We start from the raw sequence: 10,196 nt of genomic DNA on the forward strand, positions 1-10,196 counted from the left end.
TTATATCCTGTGTTGGTTGTTCTCAGGAGAGCTGAGGTTTATTATCTGTGTTGTGTTTTCAGGAGAGCCGAGGGTTTATATCTGTGTTGGTTGTTCTCAGAGAGCTGAGGTTATATCCTGTGTTGGTTGTTTCTCAGGAGAGCTGAGGGTTATATCCTGTGTTTGGTTGTTCTCAGGAGAGCTGAGGTTATATCTGTGTTGGTTGTTCTCAGGAGTGAGGGTTATATCCTGTGTTGGTTGTTTCTCAGGAGAGCTGTGGGTTATATCCTGTGTTGGTTGTTTCTCAGGAGAGCTGAGGTTATATCCTGTGTTGGTTGTTTCTCAGGAGAGCTGAGGGTTATATCCTGTGTTGGTTGTTCTCAGGAGAGCTGAGGGTATTATCCTGTGTTGGTTGTTTCTCAGGAGAGCTGAGGTTATATCCTGTGTTGGTTGTTTCTCAGGAGAACTGAGGGTTATATCCTGTGTTGGTTGTTTCTCAGGAGAACTGAGGGTTATATCCTGTGTTGGTTGTTTCTCAGGAGAGCTGAAGGTTATATCCTGTGTTGGTTGTTTCTCAGAGCTGATTAGTATGTCCTGTTATTAAGTATTTTGTAGCTGCTACTTCTGAAGTATGTGTGTGTGCCAATAGGATGCAGTGGTTTTGATTATTGAAGTTGTTTACTTCCGTTTGTGTTATTCTGTTTCAGTTGTTCCCAGGGGGGAAGGGGGGGGCACCTAGGGAGTGCTTAAGCGAGAGGCCTGTGGGTATACATAACCCATAGTAATTACTGTCTATACACACTAGGTAAGACCTGGGTGGACCACCCCCTGTATTTTGGTTAGCGCACCAGGCGGTGCTAAGTAAGGTAAGTAGTGGGTAGGCAGGTAAGGTAGGAGAAGGGGCTTTGACATTTGCTTTCTTTGCTTTGGTTCCGTCCAGCCCCTTTTCCCCATATTACCGTATGAAGGAATAAATACATTCCCAGTAAACTGTATAATCTCTGCCCTTTTGTCATCCTTACTTGCACCTACAATCCCATACCTCTTTCGCTCCACGGGGAGTTGAGTTGTAACAGGGTGCTGCGTTCCCTCTTCCTAGAGGCGTACGTAACAGCCTCTATCCCCGTTTATACAGTACCTGGTGCTAACATGCATCCTTTGTCCTGATTTAATATGTGGGCATAACTATTGGTATTATTGTGTCTCTGATCTGTCCACATTGAGACCAGATTTCCTGGTCCTGACTCCCTCCCTGTATGCAAATGATGTGTGTGTGTGTATGTGTGTATATATATATATACACAACAGTTTGGGGTCACTTAGAAATGTCCTTGTTTTTGAAAAAGCATTTTTTTTGTCCATTAAAATAACATCAAATTGATCAGAAATACAATGTAGACATTGTTAATATTGTAAATGACTATTGCAGCAGATTTAAGGAAAATCTACATAGGCATACAGAGGCTCATTATCAGCAGCCATTACTCCTGTGTTCCAATGGCGTTGTGTTAGCTAATCCAAATTTATCATTTTAAAAGGCTAATTGATCATTAGAAAACCCTTTTGCAATTATGCTAGCATAGCTGAAAACTGTTGTGCTGATTAAAGAAGCAATAAACTGGCCTTTAGACTTGTTGAGTATCTGGGGCATCAGTATTTGTGGGTTCAATTAGTCTCAAAATGGCCAGAAACAGACTTTTCTTCTGAATCTCGTCAGTCTATTCTTGTTCTGAGAAATGAAGGCTATTCCAGGCAAGAAATTGCCAAGAAACTGAAGCTCTCGTACAACCCTGTGTACTACTCCCTTCACAGAACAGCACAAACTGGCTCTAACCAGAATAGAAAGGAGTGGGAGGCCCCGGTGCACAACTGAGCAAGAGGACAAGTACATTAGAGTGTCTAGTTTGATAAAACAGACGCCTCACCAGTCCTCAACTGGTAGCTTTATTAAATAGTACCCGCAAAACACCAGTCTCAACGTCAACAGTGGAGAGGCGAATCCGGGATGCTGGCCTTCTAGGCAGAGTTCCTTTGTCCAGTGTCATTTTGCCCATCTTAATCTTTTCTTTTTATTGGCCAGTCTGAGATATGGCTTTGTCTTTGCATCTCTGCCTGGAAGGCCAGCATCCCGGCCAGCATCCCGGCCATCACGCCTGTTGACGTTGAGACTGGTGTTTTGCGATATAGTCAAGCTACACGTGACCCTATGTATGTGTGTGTGAGGGGAGACAACTGGGTGAAAAGGTTGCCTCAGTCTGTCACAACTGAGTGAGGACAACAGGGGCCAGAATGACAGGAAGTCACACTTCCTCTAACAGAGGCTCAACGGTTCCCCCAAGTTGGGCAAGAAAGCGCCTTTGACTATCGGCCCAGATGTCGTACTGGTCACACACACAAAACATGAATCTTTCGCCCAGAAACAGGCTCCAAACAAAACAATAGCTCTATCACTGGTGTGCAGAATATAACAAGTTTCCCTGTCTCCAGTTAAGCTAAGAGGAACCAGTTAGTTTCTGTCAGCTCTTGGCTGAGCGCCCAGATATCACGGGGTCATTCTACACACACACAGTCAGAACAGGCCTCTATTACTGCACACACACTTTTATATCCTATATGAGTTAACGTGACAATCTCAAACCCAATACCTAGGCTTAAAAACAGATGTTTTAGTACACAAGCATTAGTAAGGTTTAACTTCAAAATGTCCTCACAGCTCTCATTGTCTCTCGTCTACAGCGTGATTCAAGGCCTCCAGCTCTCTCTCAAAAGCAGGATGGTTCAGACGCACACTTTTTCTGAAAGGACATGTTACAGACATGAATGCCTTTGCACACAAGGAAATTCACTAGTATGACTGACACCCACCTAGTCCTACCAGCATTAGGCTTAGCAGTGTGCTTTCATTGGACCTGTTTGAATAACTTAATAATTCATCGTTACTCCCCTGAGATAAGGAGTGATATATGAGTGGATAGATGAAGGCATGGTTTCCACTCCATTGCTTTCACCAATCTTAGCTTATCAGATCAGTGGTTAGCTCTAGAAAAGACGGAAGGGAGTGCGCATAGTAAAGTATTCAAACAGTGCCCCGGGACTTTCTCGCCTCACTCTCCTGCAAAGTGACGCCTTGCTGTTGAAGGGTGTTGTTCTCCCAGGTTAGAGATGAGCACCCCTGGCACCTTGGAAAGACACTCAAGTCATTCAGCTGCTGTTGGAATTCTTTCCAAAGTCAAGGAACAGGACAGAGAGGAAGGGACAGATAATGAGAAGAAAATGTGCCTCGAAGTACAAAATATGCCTCAACCGTTACCCATCAATGGAAATGCATTGAAAAAGTCAAACTTGACAAAGTGCTTCAAAACTTAATGCTAACCTTGCAGACAGTTATGGTAGTCCTGAGCTTGGCTCTGGTAGATGAACAGCCTTTTGTTCATCTCATCTGCACATTGTTCAAATGTTTTCTGGGAGGTACTGAGGCCTTGTGATAGAATTTATAGAACTCCTGCTCATCACACACATTCAAACTAGTGTTATTGGCAATTACTTTGGGAAGATTTTGAATATTGTGAATATTAGACTTTACTACAAACAATATATGATCAAATGGCACATCACAATATTGGATTTAACTGCAGATCAGAAATAAGAAGCTGTTACCTCAGCAACCAGGAGAAGAATACCATTGGTCTTCCACAGAATGCTGGCTATCAAACTTTGGAAGGCAGTCCTGAAAGAATGACAGAACTTATCTTGCAGTCAGAGGGAATGAATGAAATGTTATTTTCGTGTCAAATCACCAATTGGCAACTCATCCCTTATGGGATTAAGTGACACCAACATGACAATAATTCACTATGTTAATTAAATGATAATTCTTCCGGTGTTCTCTGCATTGCGCATCGCATGAAGAGTGAAAAATAGATACAAAATAAGGTAAAAATCAATACATAATAGTAAATTACATCCCTAGAGCGGTAAAATAATATATTTACACTACCGTTCAAAAGTTTGGGGCCACTTAGACATTTCCTTGTTTTCCATGAAAACATACATGAAATGAGTTGCAAAATGAATAGGAAATATAGTCAAGACGTTGACAAAGTTATAAATAATGATTCTTTATTTAAATAATAATTGTGTCCTTCAAACTTTGCTTTCGTCAAAGAATCAATTACAGCCCTTTGGCATTCTAGTTGTCAACATGTTGAGGTAATCTGAAGAGATTTCACCCCATGCTTCCTGAACCACCTCCCACAAATTGGATTGGGTTGATGGGCACTTCTTACATACCATACGGTTAAGCTGCTCCCACAACAGCTCAATAGGGTTGAGATCCGATGACTGTGCTGGCCACTCCATTATAGACAGAATACCAGCTGACTGCTTCTTCCCTAAATAGTTKTTGCATAGTTTGGAGCTGTGCTTTGGGTCATTGTCCTGTTGTAAGAGGAAATTGGCTCCAATTAAGCACCATCCACAGGGTATGGCATAGTGTTGCAAAATGGAGTGATAGCCTTCCTTCTTCAAGATCCCTTTTACCCTGTACAAATCTCCCACTTTACCACCACCAAAGCYCCCCCAGACCATCACATTGCCTCCACCATGCTTGACAGATGGCGTCAAGCACTCCTCCAGCATCTTTTCTGCGTCTCACGAATGTTCTTCTTTGTGATCCGAACACCTCAAACTTAGATTCGTCTGTCCATAACACACTTTTCCAATCTTCCTCTGTCCAGTGTTCTTTTGCCTATCTTAATATTTTATTGGCCAGTCTGAGACATGGCTTTTTCTTTGCAACTCTGCCTAGAAGGCCAGCATCCTGGAGTCGCCTCTTCACTGTTGACATTGAGACTGGTGTTTTGCGGGTACTATTTAATGAAGCAGCCAGTTGAGGACTTGTGAGGCATCCGTTTCTCAAACTAGACACTAATGTACTTGTCCTCTTCCTCAGTTTTGCACCGGGGCCTCCCACTCCTCTTTCTATTCTGGTTAGAGCCAGTTTGCTCTGTTCTGTGAAGGGAGTAGTACACAGCGTTATACGAGATCTTCAGTTTCTTGGCAATTTCTCGCATGGCATAGCCTTCATTTCTCAGAACAAGAATAGACTGACGAGTTTCAGAAGAAAGTTGTGTTTCTGGCCATTTTGAGACTAATTGAACCCACAAATGCTGATGCGCCAGATACTCAACTAGCCTAAAGAAGGCCAGTTTTATGGCTTCTTTAATCGGAACAGTTTTCAGCTGTGCTAACATAATTGCAAAAGGGTTTTCTAATGATCAATCAGCTAAGTTTATCATTATAAAAGGCTAACACAATGTGCCATTGGATTAGCTAACACAATGTGCCATTGGAACACAGGAGTGATGGTTGCTGATAATGGGCCTCTGTACGCCTATGTAGATATTCCATAAATAAATAACCGTTTCCAGGTACAATAGTCATTTACAACGTTAACAATGTCTACACTGTATTCCTGATCAATTTGATGTTATTTTAATTGACAAAAAAAAAAAAAAAAAAACAAGGACATTAAGTGACCCCAAACTTTTGAACGGTAGTGTACATATATGTATATACATATATATACGTATACGTATATACATAACTAATAGGGGAAAAAATAAACATAAGTCACTTATGTTAACCCAGTCTGGCACAAAGAGAAGATTCATATGGGAGACAAGCCTATACACACACACCATTAACCACAGAAGCAAATAATTTTTTTACAATTTAATTAGAGGTAGCCCATTTTCTTTATTCCATGCTTTATTTAAATATTCTACAAATGGAAATACACAATGGACAAAAAAAACCATTTCAATTTCCTCATCACTCAGCCACATAATACCAGGGTATATCTGGTGGGCTTTCTGAATAAGAGCAAGCGTATATCGTGGTAGAAATGGCAATAGAGGATAACATTTGTTTCATTCTCTATTTCTTCGAGGTCACAATAGTTACATAGGCTTTCCTCTTCACCACAATACCGACCTGCTTCAATACGTAGAGGCAATATCCCTGATCTTACCTGTGCACATAGCGATCTCTTGCTTTTAGGTAGGTTATACATAATATATCTCACACACACACGAATGCACCCTTAATCAAACAAAAGGTTCATGATTAATCTCCTCCCCCCATTTTTTTTCATATTGCATCAGTTGTTTTTTAATCATATCTGTCTCCCTTAATTTGGTACAGATGTTCACAGTCAGACTCTTGAAAAAGGTCAGACATTTCAGTTGTCCAGGCTCCCCCTATGGATAGATCCCATTGAAAAACTTTACTAGACATTCTGGCAGTTGGCATTTCCAACAGTCTATTCCAAAGTCTCACCATATATGCCTTCCATCTCACCTCACAGGTTCCCAGCCCATATCCCCAGTTATTGCAAGTATAAGTGCAAACTTGTGGACACCTAAAAAGTAACGTACTGCTGCGTTATGGACATGTTCGTTTTTAAAACACCTCTTAGAACCCCACACTCCTGCTGAATAGTCCAGAACAGGACACACACATGTCTGATACAGTTTGGAATACGTAGCATAACCAATATCTTTCAGTGTTTTTGTTTTTCCCTATAACTCCTCCAAGAGCTCTACTTGTTGAGTCGGCCAGGGCAGATGTTCCGTATAGAAAGATAATATGTTCATCAATAAGAATACCCAAATATTTATATTTGCTAGTAAACTCAAGAATGTCTTCACCAAAACACTTCTTAGTAGCTGGTTTTCTAAAATGCATTATCTGTGTTTGTCGCCATCTTTTACACCAATTGACAGCACATAACACGTTCTGCAGGTCTTGTTCAGTTTATACCATCAAAATAATATCAGCATATAAAAAGATACTTAGCATTTCATCATCATATCTTACGGCAATATTTCACTGTTTAAATTATTTTGCCAAATCATTTATAAACAAAGCAAACAAAGTCGGTGATAAGAAACCAATCTATACGATATTCATTAACACGCACTCAAGCAATTGGTACTTTGTAAAGAGACTGGATGATCAAATTTCCCAAAGAAAAGTAAGAGAAGTGTCTTTAACAAACTACAGGCTAAAATATCCCTATTTACACAATCAAAAGCTTTCTGGAAATCAATAAAACATGCAAAGGTTGACTTCTCAGAGAATTTAAATCAGTATTGATCGGCAAATCATTGATCTCAGTAAGGCTGGTTTATGTGCTGTTAAGGGTTCTATAAGGGGGTACTCACACCCTGCTCCTCTGGTTTCGGACCAAACCGCTGAAATCTCTTTTCAAAGCGAGTGGATTTGGAAAACTTCACACTATAAAAAGGAATAGATGACAGTGCTTACGTCTATCTAAACTGATCAGCAATACGAATCTATTCATAAGCTATACAGTAACTCTACTGTTACTACACGTGATGTCTGCGTGATTGTGCACCACTGATAAAGATAAGAAAAGGTGTCCTCTGACCTTTGCGCACTGACAGATTCAGCAGATGTGCTCTTCTCTGACTTCTTCCCAATAGGAAATTACAATTTAAGTACAGAGAGCACATAAAGACAAAACACTACATCTTACTGGAGCCAGCACAAGTTTTTCTTGCATTTGTTCTTGGCTAGCCTGGGAGCCAGACAGATCACATGGTACGTTAGCTTAGCTAAGAACAAACAGCAAAATGGCTCAGAGACTGAGCACCAGGCTAGTCCTGATCAGTGGTGGAAAAAGTACACAATTGTCATACTGTAGTAAAAGTATAGATACCTTAATAGAAAGTTACTCAAGTAAAGGTGAAAGTCACCCAGTAAAATAGTATTTGAGTAAAAGTCTAAAAGTATTTGGTTTTAAATATACTTAAGTATCAAAAGTAAAAGTATAAATCATTTCAAATTCCTTATATTAAGCAAAACAAGCATTTTCTTGTTTTTAAAATGTATGGATAGCCAGGGGCACACTTCAACACTCATGAATCTTTTGTAAATAATGTTGTTGTATTTAGTGAGTCTGCCAGACCAGAGGCAGTAGGAATGACCACATGTTATCTTGATAAGTGTGTGAATTTCACCCTGTCCTGCTAAGCATTCAAAATGTAATGAGTACTTTGAGTTGTCAAGTAAAAGTACAATATTTTCTTTAGGAATGTAGTGAAGTAAAAGTTGTCAAAAATATAAACAGTAAAGTAAAGTACAGATACCACAAAAAAACTACTTAAGTAGTACTAAAGTGTTTTTACTTAAGTACTTTACAGCACTGGTCCTAATAGGCTAGATTGAATTCCGTTTTCTTCTGAAGTGGATGAAATCATTGTAAGCCAACACGACTGGTAACTGACTGCCGCTGAGCCTCTTGTCCTGTTTGCGGGACTTGGGGCACGCTGCTACTGCGAAGGCCCCCTAGAGACTGCCATGGAAGGGTCCTGCACACAAAACACACTGCATTGAACCCGAGCTGAACTTCAGTCATCGTCAATGCAACAATAAAAACACATGATCAACAACATAGTAAAATCCACTACAGTCCATTTATCATACAATTTGTAGGTCTCACCAGTAATCAAAAGAGGTCCACCTCTCTCTCCCAAAAGTTTAGTTGCTGCATAAAACCCATAAGCAAAAAAAAAGTTTTTTTGGGGGGGTAAGCTGTTCAGGTCTGTCTATATAGAAGAGTGTTTAAATCCACTGCAACAGACTTACCAAAAAGCATTCGGTCAGGAGAAGGTTGATGTTCTTGTGCATGTGCATGTTGCTCTTTGTTGCCTGTAGACAGACACAAGATATGAGCAATGGCAAGAGGGGCATGCAAGAAGGGAAACAAGAGAACCATCATGAGAGTCAGGCTGACCAGATATATTAATGTACCTCGGGTTTTTATCTGAACCTGTGTATTTGTGAGCATTCCTTGGATTTTGTCCAGAAACCTGATTTCGACTGAAATTTCTTCTTAAATACACTGCTCAAAAAAATAAAGGGAACACTTAAACAACACAATGTAACTCCAAGTCAATCACACTTCTGTGAAATCAAACTGTCCACTTAGGAAGCAACACTGATTGACATTCACAATGCTGTTGTGCAAATGGAATAGACAACAGGTGGAAATTATAGGCAATTAGCAAGACACCCCCAATAAAGGAGTGGTTCTGCAGGTGGTGACAACAAACCACTTCTCAGTTCCTATGCTTCCTGGCTGATGTTTTGGTCACTTTTGAATGCTGTAGGTGCTTTCACTCTAGTGGTAGCATGAGACGGAGTCTACAACCCACACAAGTGGCTCAGGTAGTCCAGGATGGCACATCAATGCGAGCTGTGGCAAGAAGGTTTGCTGTGTCTGTCAGCGTAGTGTCCAGAGCATGGAAGCGCTACCAGGAGACAGGCCAGTACATCAGGAGACGTGGAGGATACCGTAGGAGGGCAACAACCCAGCAGCAGGACGCTACCTCCGCCTTTGTGCAAGGAGGAGCACTGCCAGAGCCCTGCAAAATGACCTCCAGCAGGCCACAAATGTGCATGTGTCTGCTCAAACGGTCAGAAACAGACTCCATGAGGGTGGTATGAGGGCCCGACGTCCACAGGTGGGGGTTGTGCTTACAGCCCAACACCGTGCAGGACGTTTGGCATTTGCGAGAGAAACACAAGATTGGCAAATTCGCCACTGGCGCCCTGTGCTCTTCACAGATGAAAGCAGGTTTACACTGAGCAGTGACAGACGTGACAGAGTCTAGAGACGCCGTGGAGAACGTTCTGCTGCCTGCAACATCCTCCAGCATGACCGGTTTGGTGGGGTCAGTCATGGTGTGGGGTGGCACTTCTTTGGGGGGGCCGCACAGCCCTCCATGTGCTCGCCCAGAGGTAGCCTGACTGCCATTAGGTACCGAGATGAGATCCTCAGACACCCTTGTGAGACCATATGCTGGTGCGGTTGGCCCTGGGTTCCTCCTAATGCAAGACAATGCTAGACCTCATGTGGCTGGAGTGTGTCAGCAGTTCCTGCAAAGAGGAAGGCATTGATGATATGGACTGGCCCGCCCGTTCCCCAGACCTGAATCCAATTGACCACATCTGGGACATCATGTCTCGCTCCCTCCACAACGCCACGTTGCACCACAGACTGTCCAGGAGTTGCGGATGCTTTAGTCCAGTGCGGGAGGAGATCCCTCAGGAGACCATCCGCCACCTCATCAGGAGCATGCCCAGGCGTTGTAGGGAGGTCATACAGGCACGTGGAGGCTAACACACTA

This window comes from Salvelinus sp. IW2-2015, linkage group LG33 (genome assembly GCF_002910315.2).
Source record: "Salvelinus sp. IW2-2015 linkage group LG33, ASM291031v2, whole genome shotgun sequence".
Taxonomy (NCBI): Eukaryota; Metazoa; Chordata; class Actinopteri; order Salmoniformes; family Salmonidae; genus Salvelinus; species Salvelinus sp. IW2-2015.